The 16874-nt window shown below is 40.8% G+C and overlaps 1 protein-coding gene across 7 annotated transcripts in view; it reads right to left on the bottom strand.

Annotated features, from left to right (window-relative positions):
- The window catches only part of LOC119647100 (filamin-A), a 166973-nt gene that overhangs the window by 55134 nt on the left and 94965 nt on the right, over window positions 1–16874 (bottom strand). Inside the window, exons 1-2 of one of the 7 annotated variants that reach the window (XM_038047876.1) lie at window positions 10813–10944; window positions 10158–10448 (exon numbers count right to left, since the gene is read on the bottom strand). The exons of the other annotated variants lie outside the window; for them this stretch is intronic. The gene's annotated coding sequence lies outside the window, so the exon portion shown is untranslated. Of the gene's footprint in view, window positions 1–10157; window positions 10449–10812; window positions 10945–16874 lie in introns of those variants that run through there. 7 annotated transcript variants of the gene reach the window in all.

Genomic DNA, 16874 nt, shown 5'->3' with positions numbered 1-16874 from the left:
CGGCTTTATATCGGACATCCTTTCCCAACAGCGCACACCATCTATTTTGAAGCAGAGAAAACGCTACCGATGAATTCATGACATGTTTGACCGTCTTTTAAAACACACTGCAAGAATTGGATAAGTGGTTTCAATTGACCACGATCAAAATTGACTCGTTATGTAGCCACGTCATTTACAATCCAACAACGAGCAAGTATATACGTCTAGCTCCGCCAACAAGTTAAGCCAAGTCGATATGAGTTAATGAACTTTCGCATTTAAAAAGATGACAAGAACAAGCTATGCCTTCGTCACAGCTGTACCAGGGTTTATATTGGGTTATAAACCTACTACAAATTCTTAACCCATCAGAAAAAAATCTTATATTGGAAAAAAATACACTGAAGAAGGGAACAACTAATTCTCGAAATATGATATTTGTTTAATGAGTCACTTTATAGTCAAAAAATGTAGAACCTTCTCCAATTTCATCACTGGCTTTTATTACTCTGATTATCTTTTTTTTTCTATCAAAGAGAGAGCATCTCTCTACAGCGAGAGAGATCCTCTCTTCAGAGCGAGCGGTCGCCAAATTTCTGACTCTCCTACTAAATCTAGTAATCCTCAAATAACATTAACAACCTTATGTACGGTCGCGATCTCACCGTTTGGCAGTCTAATATCAGATCAAATAGTTTCTGGAGGCACTACAGACATGTATTATTTGAAATGGGAGGATATCAGAAAACTTGATATGAAAAAGTAGGTGTAAACCCCCCGTCTCTGGCGGAATGTCACAGATTATGTATTAAAAAGAACCGAAAGCGTCTCTATATTTTCAAATATAGTTCAGGCTTCGAGGGTCGCTTGGAAAATTATAAAATATCAATCATTCACTCGATATGGAACTGCAAAACGATTTCCTTAGGGATCAGAATCAGAAGTCGCAGTGTTAGCAGGAACATCATATGTATCTACCACTCCTGAAAAAATCCGAAAATTCAAAAGTTCACTTCACGCGAAAGAAACTGGAAATCACAAAAACGGCGCTGATGCTTAACGAGCTGGTATAGTATTGCTCTTACTGAGACTTTTCTAATTAAAGTGAATTAAATTAATTTCAAGGAAATAACTTTGCACGTTCCGTAACAAGTTAAACCCAAATCAACATAAAAATCGCTTTTCCAGGAAATTAATTTTTACTAAATTGATTTATTTTAAAACAAATCATTATAGCGTAATTGGTACCCTGCGAGCTTTCCACTTAACTTCTGTTAAACTGACCAAAGAAATTTTTTTCATGAGTCATTGAACATTGAACTCAATTCAGAGAAATATCTTTTGCTTTTTATTTCTTAGCAAATCAACACAAGCTCAGCAATTCAAAGCCTCCTACGCAGTCAACGGTTCGAAATGAGCTAAATAAGTTACGAATCTCCATTGTATCTATGTATAAATGAAATATCTTGCGAATGGAACATATATAGCAAAAGAATTGGAAACAAAACAAACATCTTTTCTTTTATGTTTTAATCTATTAAAGCAAATGTACATCATTAACAGCATTCTTCTAGAATTTGAATAATAAAAGATGTGTGCGTTCATAGCTTTCCGGGGGAGATATATTTGGAAAACTGAAAATAGCCTTGTAACAATGGTTAAAGCGTAACTAAGGAACTGCAAGGTAAAGTGACACACTTTGGAATTTGAAACTATTCACGGAAGGGTATAAAGCGACTTTAATCAAACTAAACTTAACACATAAATTTGTTTCTGATACTCATTCATAGCTAAGTCGACTGATATCCTACATCCGATCGCAACATAAATCCCTTTACTGCTAGTGAGATTAGAACGGCACTAGCCCATCCGGATACAGAGTCGCTAATAATCCCTCAACTTTTTTGATTGAAAATTTAAGTGTTTCTGAGTCCTGCTGATTCCTGCTTGATGGCGCACCGTACTAATTTCAAGTAGCAACTAACTCCTGCATTTTAGTGTGCGGACCATTCTTTTTTTGGATCAACCTTTCCAATTCCAAGCCTGAGCCTAGACTCCAATTTGCTACTTATCCAGTTAGGGACTTTGTCCTTAGTGGACGAACCAAAGCAAACGCCTTCAATCAGCACCCCCCCCCCCCCCTTCTGAGCTTACCCACTTGTAATATAAGCTTCTGTCTTCTTACTTTCGAGTAAGCCTTCTTTGTACAAACCGCCTTCAGGCAAACCCAAACTCCCGGACAGTGAAGGAAAGTGCATTCGGGGCATCTGAAACTAGCAGCAAACAGAAGTGGCAGCGGTCCTTTAACGATCTCAACGCCTCAACCCAAAATGCAGCAAAAAGCGCTTAGCCGGCAATGACTACTAAATCTTCACTTGTAGCCTTGCTTATCGAAGCCCACGCATGGTTCTTGTATGACGATAACAATGCAGAAAACTCCTCCAAGATATAACTAAATCTTCGTAAGGCATCCAGCCTTGCCTTGAATCGTTAAATATTTATCTTATAATAGAATGCTATGGGTAAACAGTGCTCCTCCCTCAATCACGTGTCAACAACTAAACCTGAATGCTGCAAAGCAGTCAACCAGGAGGAAGAAAGGATAAGCCCGAAATTTTCCTTACTATCCTTTGCGTTCCTAAACCGCGTGTTAAGAAAATTCTGGAAAGTCTACTGTTGGCTCTACTACGGGCTTGGAACCATTGCATTGCATGTTCCAGCTCCTAAGTTAAATAAATGGCACCTGTAGCACATCTGAAGCTTAAATGAGGTAGCATATTTCACAAATAAATTGCCAGCATTGTAAAGCACTGCAGTATGCATGGTGGTTTCAAAGGACCTCCAGACTCCTGATTAACAACTTAAGCAATGACGATACCACAACGGTCAAAATAATCACCTTGCTTATTACCTATGACGAAGATAAAACTCCCAGTAGAATAGTCGACGGAGTTACCTAATATACCAAAAGTAAAGGGATACGTGCAACAGCAAGATGCAATGTTAACACTCACAATATCTGCATCTACACTGAAACTATTTACTCGAAATGCGCTTCCCAGCAGAATTCAGGGTTGACAGCCGCATACAGTCCTCAACCGCCCAGAAATACATACCAGAAATACAAATCTGCAAATAGAGCATTCCATGAGCTAACAGTAAAAATTGAAGGGGAACCTTTAATTATGGCTCTTTCGGAGGCAATTTGTGATGCGGCAAGATAGCGTAGAACAGATCCACTGTTACTTAGTTGGTCCTTCATATTCTGGAGTGAAAGAATATCAATATATTGGTCAGATGGAAGTCTATCGAGGCAGGGTGTCTTAGAGGCTGTCCACAGCGAGGGGTTCATTCTCCTCTTTTATGGTTCCTAGTAATGGGCACCTGGCTTTGGCTCCTGGAGGACACAAAGCTCATTATGCAAGCATTTGCTAACGATCTAGCCGTGATAATTATGAACTAGTTTGCCAACATAGTATGTGACCGCTTGAATGAAACTATGCAGATAATTCAATGTTGGTTCTTCTGTAACGGACTTATCCTGAATACTAAGAAGACAGGACTAGTTCACTAGGGGCACTAAACTGCAGACCCAGATTCAAAGGGTCCTAAAGGGGGTACCTAAGCATTACGGGAGCAGTGTATATTACGCCGACCACTCCACTCTCCTACAAGTACTCCCATTCATTAAGAGGTGAAACGCATGCGTCTATTTGTAAATCCCTTGATTTCCACATTAGCCTTTGAGAAGACATACTCCGTCGTAATCATTGAGAGAGAAGAATGGTCGATAAATGTCCACGAGTCTTTGGGAATTATAGACATAATAACCTTAACCGACGGGTCAGTCATGGAAGATGGAAGGGACGTCTTCCGAGAAAACCCAATTATGAAAATGGTCCCACGGTTCCCAGCGGAGTTAAATGGTATTTCGTTAGCTGCAGAAGAATGTTTGCAAAAAAATTACGACGTTGTACCATTCGAGTCTGTTTCAAGAGTCGGGTATTAACTAGCAAGATCATATCAAGCCGGTGGTGCTGAAGCTTGACCGACTAAATGAAATATCCTTGATGTAGGTGCCAAAGCATTCGAACATCGCTGGTAATGAGGATGCTGACAGACTGGCTCGCCAAGGATTTGAATCCACAATGGTGGGCATTTGGTACCAAACCATCCACTGCCAAGTCTGCAAGTGGTGGTAACTTTCAAGCAAGTCCCAAAAACTGAGAGAGTGTTTCGCTCCAGTTGGTTTGATCCGCAGTAGATAACCTTGCCCATAATCATGGGATAAACGGAAGCCACTATCCCTTCTAAGGCGAGGCAGAATGCATTGTTCTCCATAGTGGATGGCACAATTGAAGACAACAATGTGGTGTGAAAAAGTTCTTAGTTAGCTTACAAATACATCATCCATATACAGAGAAAATGAAATTTAAAATGGAACTATATTCCAATGCCAATGCTTAGCCCAACAAAAAGCACTCAGAGACCAACTCAAAGAAGCTTAAAATGGAAAACGACTACGCCTGAACGAAAATTGAGATGCAAAAAGCAAACGAGTGAAACGCAAGAAACTCCAACTAGATGCAGAACGTCACTTCGGATTTGAAGTATCTCAGAAGTTCTACCAAAGGGTAGCCCATGGTATGGTCTATTTATCGTTTTAATACTGGTGCGCGCGAGGTCGTGTGGTGGTAGATGGGACTGCGACCCTGTCGGTTGAATCAACACCAAATTACCAAAGGAGATCCTCCAAGTCGTGACACCGGACCTAAATAGAGTTGGCAAATAATATGAGGACTAGAGTAATTAGACCCGAGTCTGCAAGGGATTCATCTCAAGTGGCTCTGGCCATGCAGTCTCAGCAGAGGTTATCTGGTAGCATAAGACGAGTTTCATGGTGGTTGTACCCATATCGCGCATAAAGTTGCTTGTAAGCTCAAGCGTGGAGCTGCGCTGCACAGTTCCGTACCGTTTGGTTACGATGGAGGTGTTAGATGGGCCCGCATCCACTGGTTTTATTCCTGACCCTGCACTGAATATAAACAAGTACCACTGTGCTAGTCACGGCGGGGCTCTGATCCTGGTCTCCAAATCAATCCTTGTCCGAAAAGGGTAGTAGGGTTATGCCTACACGGAAGGTACTTACATTAAACCGCTTGCACTTAAATGTCCTTTTGATATTATTTCTTGGAAGATGTGCATTCGATCTGGTTATTTTTGTTTGGACGTAACCGCCATGAAACTCCCACGATGTTTCATGGCAGTTGCGGTTTCGTTCATATCTCGGACAGGGAGTTGCGTTTTACAACTCAGTCCCTATATCCCTTACATGCAATAGAGGTGTTAGGTAAACATCAGCTCCACTTGTATGAAAGCCTATACTGATGTGCAATTTACAGCGGGGCTCTAATTACGGTCCAAGAATTATCCTATGTTTGAAATTGGAAATGGAAGTTTATTCCAACCGTGAAGTAGAAAAGTTCACCATGAGTTTTAGAGAAATGTTTCTACCACTTGTTGGTCCATCATCATCTTATTACTCCTTAATTTTCAGTTTTCCTTGACATACCTCAGAATTTTAGTTCATAATTTCAACAGATCAAATTTTCACTCTTATCGCAAACTTCAATGAAATCCTACAATTAAATTCCATTCTCAGTGAAATTTTCAATGCATAGTTTGTTGCGGAGGTCATTATTATCAATCCAACACAAAATTCACGCTTGCTTCTAGGAGTCAAAGCTAAGTAAAGTAAATACACAATGTTGCCTCAGCAAAAAAGCGTTCTTACGATAGCAATTAGTTGACCTCGGTAGAACAAATAGGAGTGGTGAAATTGTCATTTCCACAGTTGAAGCCAACATCAAAGAGACCTCAAGCGCATACGGATTTTCTGCAGTCAAAAGACTACGAATTAAATTTCATACCAGCATTGCAGAGAGAAATCCAAGGCCCGGGGTAAAACTATGATCAAAAACTGGGCACGAGGTGTAAATTGTCCAGATCCCCTTATTTTTTCTTTTTCCGAGAAAATTCCGGGCCTGGGCCGAGTCCTATCCACTCCGACTCGCCAGAGCTTTTTCACACTAAAGATCGTATTTTTGTTGATGTAGGTTGTTGGTGGTAGGTTGATGGTTAAACAAAAGTCTAATATATTTAATCAATTTTCGTGATAAAGAAAATGGAGTGGCTAGCTTAATGGATGAGCAGACATTTATTAATGATTTCACCCACATCTGCCCTTCATCCATATCTTCCTCCTTCTTCTCTTTCAGCCTTTGTCCCGGTCAGAAGTCGGATCAGCACGTCATCGGTTGCGCCATTTTGTTCTGTCAAAGCCCTTCGAGACACAGTCGCGAGGCTTTCAGACCACCATCCAGTGTATCAAGCCACCGTTGCTTCGGCCGGTCTTTTGGTCGTTTGCAATCGACTTCAATGTTCAAATTAATCCTGGAAAATGCATTCTCTTTAACGCGATTTACGTGACCATATCAACAAAGATGCCTCCGTCGCAATTTTTCCATGATCAGTACAACCCAATATCGATCATGAATATCCTTATTTTAGGTGGCATGTTTAACGTAACATGTTCGTCTCTATTACTTCAAGACGCTGTTCATTGTTTTTTGTAGTCGGCCAACACTCTGAGTCATAGAGGGCGACAGGGCAAACGACACTGCAGTAAAGTTAAGTTAAGTAAGGCCACTTCATTCAGGTTTTGGAAAATCCAGCTTTGTCCAGATTCAATCTGAGAACATGTTACATGAGGCAAACATTCCATTTTTGAACAAATTGCCCTAGATCAGCTTTGCTACGAGACACTATGAAAACATCATCTGCATTAAGCAGTGTATAGGGCGCAGGACGTTGGATGTTCCGTGTGACAGTGCCCATAAGAAGAACCTGCATTTTTTTGAATGATTGCAAATAGAATGATTTCTGCCTTAATAATAATCGTTGGCGCAACAATCTACATTGGATCAGGGCCTTGAAGTTTATTAGAACCCTTCATTCAAGACCGCAACGGTAGACTACAGAATTACAGTACCCTGTAGGAGTGATAAGTATCATTCCACAAGGTGCATTCCAAGGTAAACAGGTTTTGTTTAAGATAATCAACTTATTATTTTAGCAAAGCCCATTGATTTTATGGGAGACAGTAAAGAATTATTTCGAATGAGTTATATAGGCCATCTTGGAAACTGTGCTCGGCTATCTATGTATTTTGTCGAATAGGCAGCAAAGATATGGTACTAAGTTAGACCAATGTGGCTGGAGGTTGATAGTTAAAAAGTTATTTTTGGATTAAAAATAGTCATGACGGCCGACTAATCCAAAACACGAGGATGGAAACAGTATTAGCTGGCTAACTACATTAATAGGAGAAACTGGTTTAAAACTTTTGCCTTTCAAATTGAGTTCTCTAAACGATTTTGTTTGAATTACGACAATCTGGGTTCTGTCATTCTGCACTTCATTGCTTGACGCCAATTACGCCGTTTCTTCCTCGAATTAGAAACTTAGTTCGGAATAAATACGAGGGCGGTCCGATAAGTACTTAGCCTCTCGGCCCGATGGCGCTACTATCGCAAGAAGTATTTACTGTCGTGTAGAACATTCTCGTAGACGGCTACTGTCAAAATTTTAGTCGAATAGGACTTGTAGTTTTGTTTTTAGCGCGTGTAGAAGCGGGCGTGCGGGCGAATTTTAGAAAAATGGAAAAAGAACAATATCGGTCGGTGATTCGATTCTTGTTTTTGGAAGGGAAATCGCGCAGCGAAATCAAAGAACGCTTGGATGCTGTGTACGGTGACGCTTCTCCTTCGATGGCGACCGTCAAAAATTGGTTTAATGAATTTCAACGTGGTCGCACGTCAGTTTTTGATGAGCCACACCCCGGTGCCCCGAAAACGGCTACTGCGGAGAAGAACGTTACAAAAATCCATGACCTTGTATTGGCTGACCGCCGATTGAAGGTACGCGAGATAGCCGAGACAGTAGGCATCTCAAAAGACCGCGTGGGTCATATCCTGCACGAAATTTTGGGCATGAGAAAGCTGTCGGCGAGATGGGTGCCGCGTTTGCTCACTCCGGACAACAAGCGCAACCGTGAAACCACTTCAGAGCAGTGTTTGACGCTGTTTAAGCGCAATTCGAAGGAGTTTCTTCGTCGTTTCGTGACCGTCGACGAAACATGGATCCACTGGTACACTCCAGAGACCAAGGAACAGTCGAAACAGTGGACTTTACCCGGCGAACGTGCTCCCAAGAAGGCAAAGACTGTGCAATCGGCAGGAAAGGTGATGGCCGCCGTTTTCTGGGATTCACAAGGTGTGATCTACATCGACTACCTGGAGAAGGGCAAAACGATCACAGGGCTGTACTATGCCGAATTATTGAGCCGATTTGACGCCGAATTGCGGAAAAAAACGGCCGCATTTGGTGAAGAAAAAAGTGCTCTTCCACCACGATAACGCACCGGCTCACACTTCCGCCGTCGCCACGGCCAAATTGGTCGAATTGGGCTACGAACTGCTGCCCCATCCACCGTATTCCCCAGATTTGGCCCCTTGCGACTATTATTTATTTCCTAACTTGAAAAAGTCACTCGCCGGGCAGAAATTTTAGTCGAATGAGGAGGTTATAGCCGCCACGGAAGCCCACTTTGCAGACCTCGAGAAAACGTATTTTTCAGACGGGTTAAAGAAGTTGGAGCATCGCTGGGAGAAGTGTATCGAGTTAAAAGGAGACTATGTCGAGAAATAAATCGCCACTCTTCAAAAATTTTCGTTTTTTTTTGGTAGGCTAAGTACTTATCGGACCGCCCTCGTAGTTATGTTTATCATTGTGCTTGTACTGCTGCTGCAGTACTATTTGCAGTCCATTGAATGTAATGATATTGGAAAAGGTGGAAAGTTTAATAGGAAATCAAATAGAAACAAAATAATAATTTGTATTAGGCCTATTTCCCCAAGGAGTGAATACGAAATATACAAAAAGTGGTCAAATTATCACGGAATTTTGGCAAACCACCAATTAAGGAAGTGCCTTTTCAACTAAAGTATTTTAGAAAGTTGTCTTTTTTTGGAACCTACGTTACGTTTGCAACTATTCGAAATGATTGGTATATCCATGACTGACTTTGTGAATTATCTTCCTGGAGATACTATTCGAATACATATGTAAAACAAATGTAAAACAAACGTAAATTAGAAGTACGAACCACAAAAAAACATGGCATATATCATCTGTTAGTTACTAGTAATGTTCCGCGCCAGTACCTTGTTTATGATCCAAAGATTTTCTTACTTCGCTGCGTTAAAACCTCACCTCTTTTGCAAAGGTTACTCGCCAAATTCAAAGCATAGTCATCGTGATAAAGTACTTGAACCGAACAGAGTGCCGAAAAACAGCTTATATGTGTGTACACATTTATTAATATTACTTCAATTATTTGTAAGTGTAAAGTTGCCTGCATCACTAGTAAATGGTAATTAAGCCAAGGGCAGCGCATATATAGAAAGTAAAAGATGCCGAAGGCAGCTAGCTTAATCATAAGGCGGTAGCTACGTCAACTACACACACTTGAAATTAAAGCTACATTCCAATGACGAATAAACCACCGAGATAGCACCAAGAAAAACCAGTTGGTGACTTTTTGAGAGTTGTCATAAATTTCGTCATAGTTGGTCGTTAGTATCTCTTTGGCATTTTACAAATTCAGGAAGACGATAATTACTACTTATATATGTCCGTAACCCAAGAAATCAGAAACATAATCCACGAAATAGAGTGGAGAACGGCAACAGAAGCGCATCATAAACCACTGCAGTAGCTACAGTAAATATGGCTCGAACCTGAAGATTTTTAAATAGATACTTCTTCATAGGTTCATATTCCTCAAGTGCCTAACTCATTGCTAAATCTGAACATACCAGTACAAAAGCAAACTAAAGACTCTACACAACTGCATATTAAAATAGTTAGCGGAAGTCTTACACAATGAAGAATGCATCATAATTACTTTGGAAAGTCCTTCATCAGAAAATTAGAGGAAACGTGGTACTCTTCTCCTTAGCTCTATATGTAAAGGTTCGCACATTAACCCTGAATGGCAGTACCTAATCAAGGTTGAAGTGACACATTCAAATCTAAAAACAACTTTTCATTACCTTAACGTTCAACAGGACTTCTTTGCTGGCCTGAAGATGCTTTATCGAGGAAGTGTATCCAATACCCGCTATCCGCTCAATTGAAGAGATCCGACTAAAGCAAGGATCGCAAGGATTACTTAAACGCGATGTCCCTCTGCTGTCACACTACCGCGCACTAAACTTAATTCACCCAAAGCAAAAACACTGAATCATACACAATAAAAACATACACTTAACGGAGTAGCACAAATAAGAACTGTCACGTCAGCTCCTACATCTGCTAAACCATGCACCGCATTGTAATTACACCTGTAATCATACCTTTCAGGAAATGCAAAAAAAAAAATACAAACAAGCATATATCGAAGCCACCATACGCGAGAACCGAAATCAAAATCACGCTCAATTATCACCTAGAGAACTTTTCAATACACCCACAAACCCAAAGCCAAGATGGCGACTATCAATTCTACATTCCAAGATCAACTACTTGACCCTAGGCTCTAAGGCTATACCGCTCTTTGATGCAATATTCCAATTAGAGCGATACTTCGCAGGCTATAGTTAGTAAGGAGAACCTAAAGATATCTTCCAATGAGGTTAAATGAGGTTGCCAAAAGCCAAACAAAACCCCGAATTTAAGACCGATCTTAGTTAGGCCCCAAACCCAAACCTTGTGGAATTCCAACAAACAAAAACAACACCAACACGGAAAGGTAGCAAAATCTTTTGATTTTTGCTTATAAATTTATTCTCTTAAATATTTCAAATGTGAAATCTACACACGCTCGACAGTAGATTGATCAGCAGTGGACGACTTAAAGTTGAAGACTGGTTTAAAGAAACGAAGAAACACACCTTTCCAGGTATCCATCTATGTACGTGAGTATCGTACGAGATTCTTAAAGATTTGTTGCTTCTCTCTCAGTGCAGTACTCTCTACCTGATCCCACTCACCTGAGTTGCTAGCAACATTTTCTTGAACGGTAACCATGGGCTTACTTTGAAGAGCGTACTGCGGTCTAGCAATAGTTCGCGCTGAAACATAGTCTCTAAGTCTTGAGTATGCAATAGGGTATGACGCAGCTGAGTAGCCACAATGAATGTATGTTCGTATATGGGACTACCTGTTTACACAGGTAAACCGCGAAAGGTGCAATGGCAATGTAAATAAGATACAATTACAGAGCAACGTACAGTGTCATGTGAAATAACAGTAGAAATCTCACTATTATTCTAGGTAAACTTGAATATGCAACACGAAGTTGGAAAGTAATGATTGAATTAAAATTGTGCTTGCTCCTTAAATGGTTGTTTACAACTAATAACGGTAAAAAATTCTTGAAAAAGATGTAAATTGTCCGTCGCGTTACCCATTTACAAACTTGAGAAAGATGGGAACTATCTAAAGTGAAATTCGAGTGAGTCGTAAATTATTATCTACGAATTTTATAGGAGCGTAAAGATCAGTTATTAATAAAAGCCAACATTTTGTATCTATTTACGATTATTTTATTATAATTATCTACCTCTAACGATATTGAACAAAGATCGAGACAGCAAATCTAACAGCTAATAAATTGAAAAAATATTAGGGTTACATTAGAGGATTCTACTGCATGGAGTAGCTAGCAATGGAATTATCGCCTCTCCTTAATATGTCACACATCCACTGCCACATCCGCCCTCCGATCCCGAGTGGGTTGCCCCAAGCCACCTGGCGCAGTGGAGAAGGAGTGCGGGCGTCTCAGGAAATCGTGGGGGGAGCGGAAGGGCATTTCAGGTAACCATGAGTGATGCCGCGTACGTGTGATTGATGTACTATATCCCACCAAGGAGTAAATGGCAACTATATATATGCCTGTTTCATTTATAAGTAGCTCGTAATTCGCAATATATAATATATCCATTTAGTGTATTAGATTATTCAGTTTAAGGTGTACTGACATTCTGCCATAAAATGGGGCCGATTTTCGGGAAAAGGACTTAGGTTTTATCATCATTTTGTTAACAATATCAGAATTTCCCCAAACTTACCACTATTATGCTTTATATTACGTTCTATATTAGAGAAAGAAGAATTTTGCACTTTTCGGATAAACTTAAAGAACTTTCCAAAATGTTTTTCAAATAATGATGTATACTGGCATTAATCTTATTTAAGTATATATTGAAGTAGGAATAGGATAATCGTTCGGTTGTTTAACCCCCTTCGAAACTAAAACTTGCTCCAAGTTCTAATGCGAGAAATCAAATTCAGTGAATTTTAAGAAGGTCCTAATGAAAGCACTGAAAAGGACACTCTTCCTAAGAACAACAATTGGAATTATGAGGGATTCCTCTGTATACATCGTGGAATTCCTAAGTAATACTCACTTCTACATCTCCCGTATATCATTGTAGAAGAGGACAAGTTGTTCCCGAAATTTCGGTCATACCAGAATAAAAGCTAGGTGAGTTGTGTATTATTTCAACTTGAACACTCCGTTAGCAGAAAACGGAACGAACTTTGAGAGCATCCATTACATCACACAAATAAATATATATTAAAATCAATCAAATGTCCGGATAGCTCAGTGGTTAGAGCACTAGGCTGTCATACGGAAGGTCGCGGTTCAAATCTCACTGGTGGCAGTGGAATTTGCATCGTGATTTGACGTCGGATACCAGTCGACTCAGCTGTGAATGAGTACCTGAGTCAAATCAGGGTAATTATCTCGGGCGAGCGCAATGCTGACCACATTGCCTCCTAGTGTACCGTTACGGTCTTGAATGAAGTGCTCTAACACACTTCAAGGCCCTGATCCAATATGGATTGTTGCGCCAACGATTATTATTATTAATCAAATAGTTTACTGAGCTATAAACTGCCAATAATGTTACGAAATTATTAGCGTCTGATTTACCTGGTTAATGGAGGTCTCGCGGCATCTGTTATGCTGACTTGAACCTAATAAGAATTTGGGGGCCAGTAATGGAAAGATAACATATTTCTTCTGTAACATATTCATCTGGTTGTATCGAACTGCTATTGTCATTTAATCCACTTTGAAATATCTGGGATAATCCTACTGACCCTACGTTCTTTTGGTAAATAGTCTCACCTTTTCTTCAACACCAGGAAAGATTCCATCCATGCTAATTGCTTCCAAGACCGATTCCATATGCTAGATCAAACCAGCGTCGAACATTGTTCGCCAAGATGTAGATGAGAGACATTCCTGCTATCACACATGCTGCCTCGACGAATGATGTTTGAAAGGCACACGATATGCATAATGCCCTCAGTTGGTATGGAGCTCCAATGTTTCAATTTTCTTCTATATAATTGCTCTAATGCCAAGGCTCAGACATGGGCTAGATAAAGCAGGATCTGGCTAACAACCCTCGGAATAAAGAGCTAACGACTTCGCCTTGAATCATCTATTTTTGGCAGCCTTCTCGCAAACAATGTACTCATTCCAGTTACTGTTGTTGTTGGGCTCACAAGATGTGGCTACAAATAACTTCGTCTAACTTAAAGAGAAAACACCATACATACAAAGAAGGGATGTGAAAATGTTTTCACCGAATATAATCATCTGAAGTGTCAAATGAAAAGCCATGATAAGTACTTTTCCAAAAACCTATTCATGCTAACATTAGCCGTGCAGGGCATGATTAGGGCAAAAATTAAGGAACCGTACAATCCCAAAAAAATACGGTAATGTTTCATCTAGGTCTCAATTTACTCACCGACTCGATATCTGTTCAAATTAACAATAACATATTACTATATTTTGTAAACTTATTGGGAACCTCCTCAGTTTATTCCAGATTAACAAAACTGCAGTCAGGAGCACGATACTGGAAATTTTGGTGGAATTCAAGCCATTATCAAAAAAGTTATAGAAGGTAAAAATTTTCATTTCACTTAAATTAACAATACTCTAAGCACACTCTACAAAACCTTCCCTATCTGGAGCCCCAAGCTTCTGGTTACTGACTTGTCTGACTGCTGTGTATAATTTGAGATAATGTCAGTTTTGGCGGAGGACGTTAGAGAACCAGAAAATAGATAGAAATAACTAGCCAATTAGCGCGGTTTCAAACTCCGAAGACCACAAACAAACAGAGGATATAGCTCCCATGGTTAGAGCAAGAAAGTAGAGTCCAATCGGCTCAGATCTTCAGACCAAAAAGGACGAACGAAAAAGAAAAGAAGAAAGTGACTCTCCCACAATACAGGCTTCAAAGGTCCTTAAAGAATGGTCTACCTAGTGTCCGAGGCCTGGCTCTAGCAAGGGCCGAATGTATTTGCACGCGTCTGGCACAAAAGCTCTCGCGATCGGGTTTTGTTACAGGCGGGTCAAATGCTACTTGAACTAGCGCAGGTGGTGAACCTTCGCAATCTGAAGATGCCGGCAATTAAATAGTGCAAGTAGGTTCCACCTTTAACATACACCAATGGGACACAGACTTTGCCTGCCGAAGGACTGCCAAAAACAGAACCCTACCTGTCAACCTGCTCATTCCCATCTATATTCCTCTGACCAGGACTCAAGTATTCTGGCAGCACTGTATGCTACAACAATCTGCAGAACTCCGGTAGCTCCTGCACAAGCAGTTGTAAATGAAAATGACAGTTTCTGAAGAAAACCAAATAAGATATTAAGACAATAGAAAAGATGTGGATTCACAACAGATACCACTCCTTTTCTCTACTGTTTCCAAGTCGCGGTCTTGCACGTCTTTCTGTCGCTTCACAGCACGTGCAATTTGGTTCAACCTTTCACATTAGCAAGCGGAATGAAGCACCTCGCCTGGCCCGTCCATTGACCGCTTCATTCTCCTTTATTTTCTTCTTTCCGAAAATCCAGAGAAAGGAGTCTTTGTGCAATCTACCTAGACTGACCAGTTCGTCTCTACACTGATTCACCAGCCTGATGGTGGATCGCCAACTCTAAAGCAAAGGTAACTTAACTATCTGTCGAAATAACTATGTTTCGCTTAGTGAGTCACCCTTCAACCCGCGATTAGCCTACAATCATATTTTTTTCAAAGCACTGTTCGCAATATATGGAGTTGGTGGGATAGGTGGTTTAAACATGCCTAATACCAAGATTTCCACATTATCAGCATCTGCATACGCGATTATTAACTAGAGGACAGAAGTGATAGGTCCGTTTTGGGGGATCCCTCTACTAACGGCTTGAGTCGTTATCTTCAAGGTCAAATTGGCCTACTCTAGTTCTTAAGATAGAGACTATTCATTACATAGGAGGCCCGTCTAAGTTCCCTCTGATTAAAGTCTCCTGAATACTGTTCCTTCTCTGTTCAGAAAAGTGGCTAAGCTATGCTGCTTGCAGTACTATATATCGTCTATACAATCATTCCTATTACTCGTAAATTTAGAGGCAAGTCTGCTGAAAGTTGAAGATGATTTGAGAGGGATCTGAAAGCTGTGCAAATTGCTGTCTTGGCAATATATTTAGAAGCTACAGGGATTTAGTGGTAGGTCTTGGCGAGGTCAAATTCTAAGTAAGTAAGTGAGGTTGTGGGGTCTATCAAGGACCTGTGCTGCATATCTACTAGCAGACCATCGTGACACTGAAAGTCTACGACTAATAAGGGGGCACTGATGTCAGCCAAAATTAAGTACCACGAAAAGGTTTTACGCACGACAAATTAACGTCCACTTACCTATGGCCCTAAGTTATGATGGAGTGGAGTTTGCCGTCCCTAATTAGTCCCTAATTTCAGCTGTTGAGGGAAAAAACTTGTTGGGTCTGGGGGCAGTGAGGACTGAGACCTCCGCACTCGGGTCTTATAGATAATTGCGCTTACAAAGGGAGTCATACACTGTGAGGCAACGCGTTACCGCGCTTCTGGTGGAGGTCGCCACATTCCCCAACGAATTCAATGGTTTTGAATCTCCGAGAAAAATGCATGGGCCGATAGGAAGGAAGTCCTGAGTCACATCAATGCGAAGCGCAAAATTCGTTCGGGATCGGGACAGCTTCTTGGGCGAGTCCAAATACTTGCGGCTGTAATAAATGTAGTGGCTTCACCACACACCACACTCGCCCATCCAACAGTTTGTCTATCTTTGATGACGAGTATCCATTATTCCTAGATTTCATAAGCCCTGCCCTCTGAACTCCTTCGTAGTTGCATTCTTGCTGCACATCTAAGGGATTGTCAGTGCTAGGATTTACTTTGACTATGAAGTATAATAATAATCGTTGGCGCAACAATCCATGTTGGATCAGGGCCTTGAAGTGTGTTAGAGCACTTCATTCAAGACCGTAACGGTACACTAGGAGGCAATGTGGTCAGCATTGCGCTCGCCCGAGATTATTACCCTGATTTGACTCAGGTACTCATTCACAGCTGAGTCGACTGGTATCCGACGTCAAATCACGATACAAATTCCACTGCCACCAGTGAGATTTGAACCGCGACCTTCCGTACGACAGCCTTGCGCTCTAACCACTCAGCTATCCGGACACTCCGGATGTCCGGATGTCCGGATGAAGTATAGGTGCGAGAACTTTTACTTAAATTAAGTTCTGGCTCAAATTTCGTCCAAATCATTGACTTTTTACTATTGTGCTAGTCGGTATCGACGCTTTTTCACCAGGATATTTCGGATCTACAGCGCTGCTTCATCTCAGTGTCCATCCGTCTTATTTCTCATGTATACAGAATATGAGCGAAGCTAATAATAGCTCAAACATTGCTTTAGCAATGCTG

This window comes from Hermetia illucens, chromosome 1 (assembly GCF_905115235.1).
Source record: "Hermetia illucens chromosome 1, iHerIll2.2.curated.20191125, whole genome shotgun sequence".
NCBI lineage: Eukaryota > Metazoa > Arthropoda > Insecta > Diptera > Stratiomyidae > Hermetia > Hermetia illucens.
This window is presented reverse-complemented; position numbering and strand designations above follow the sequence as displayed.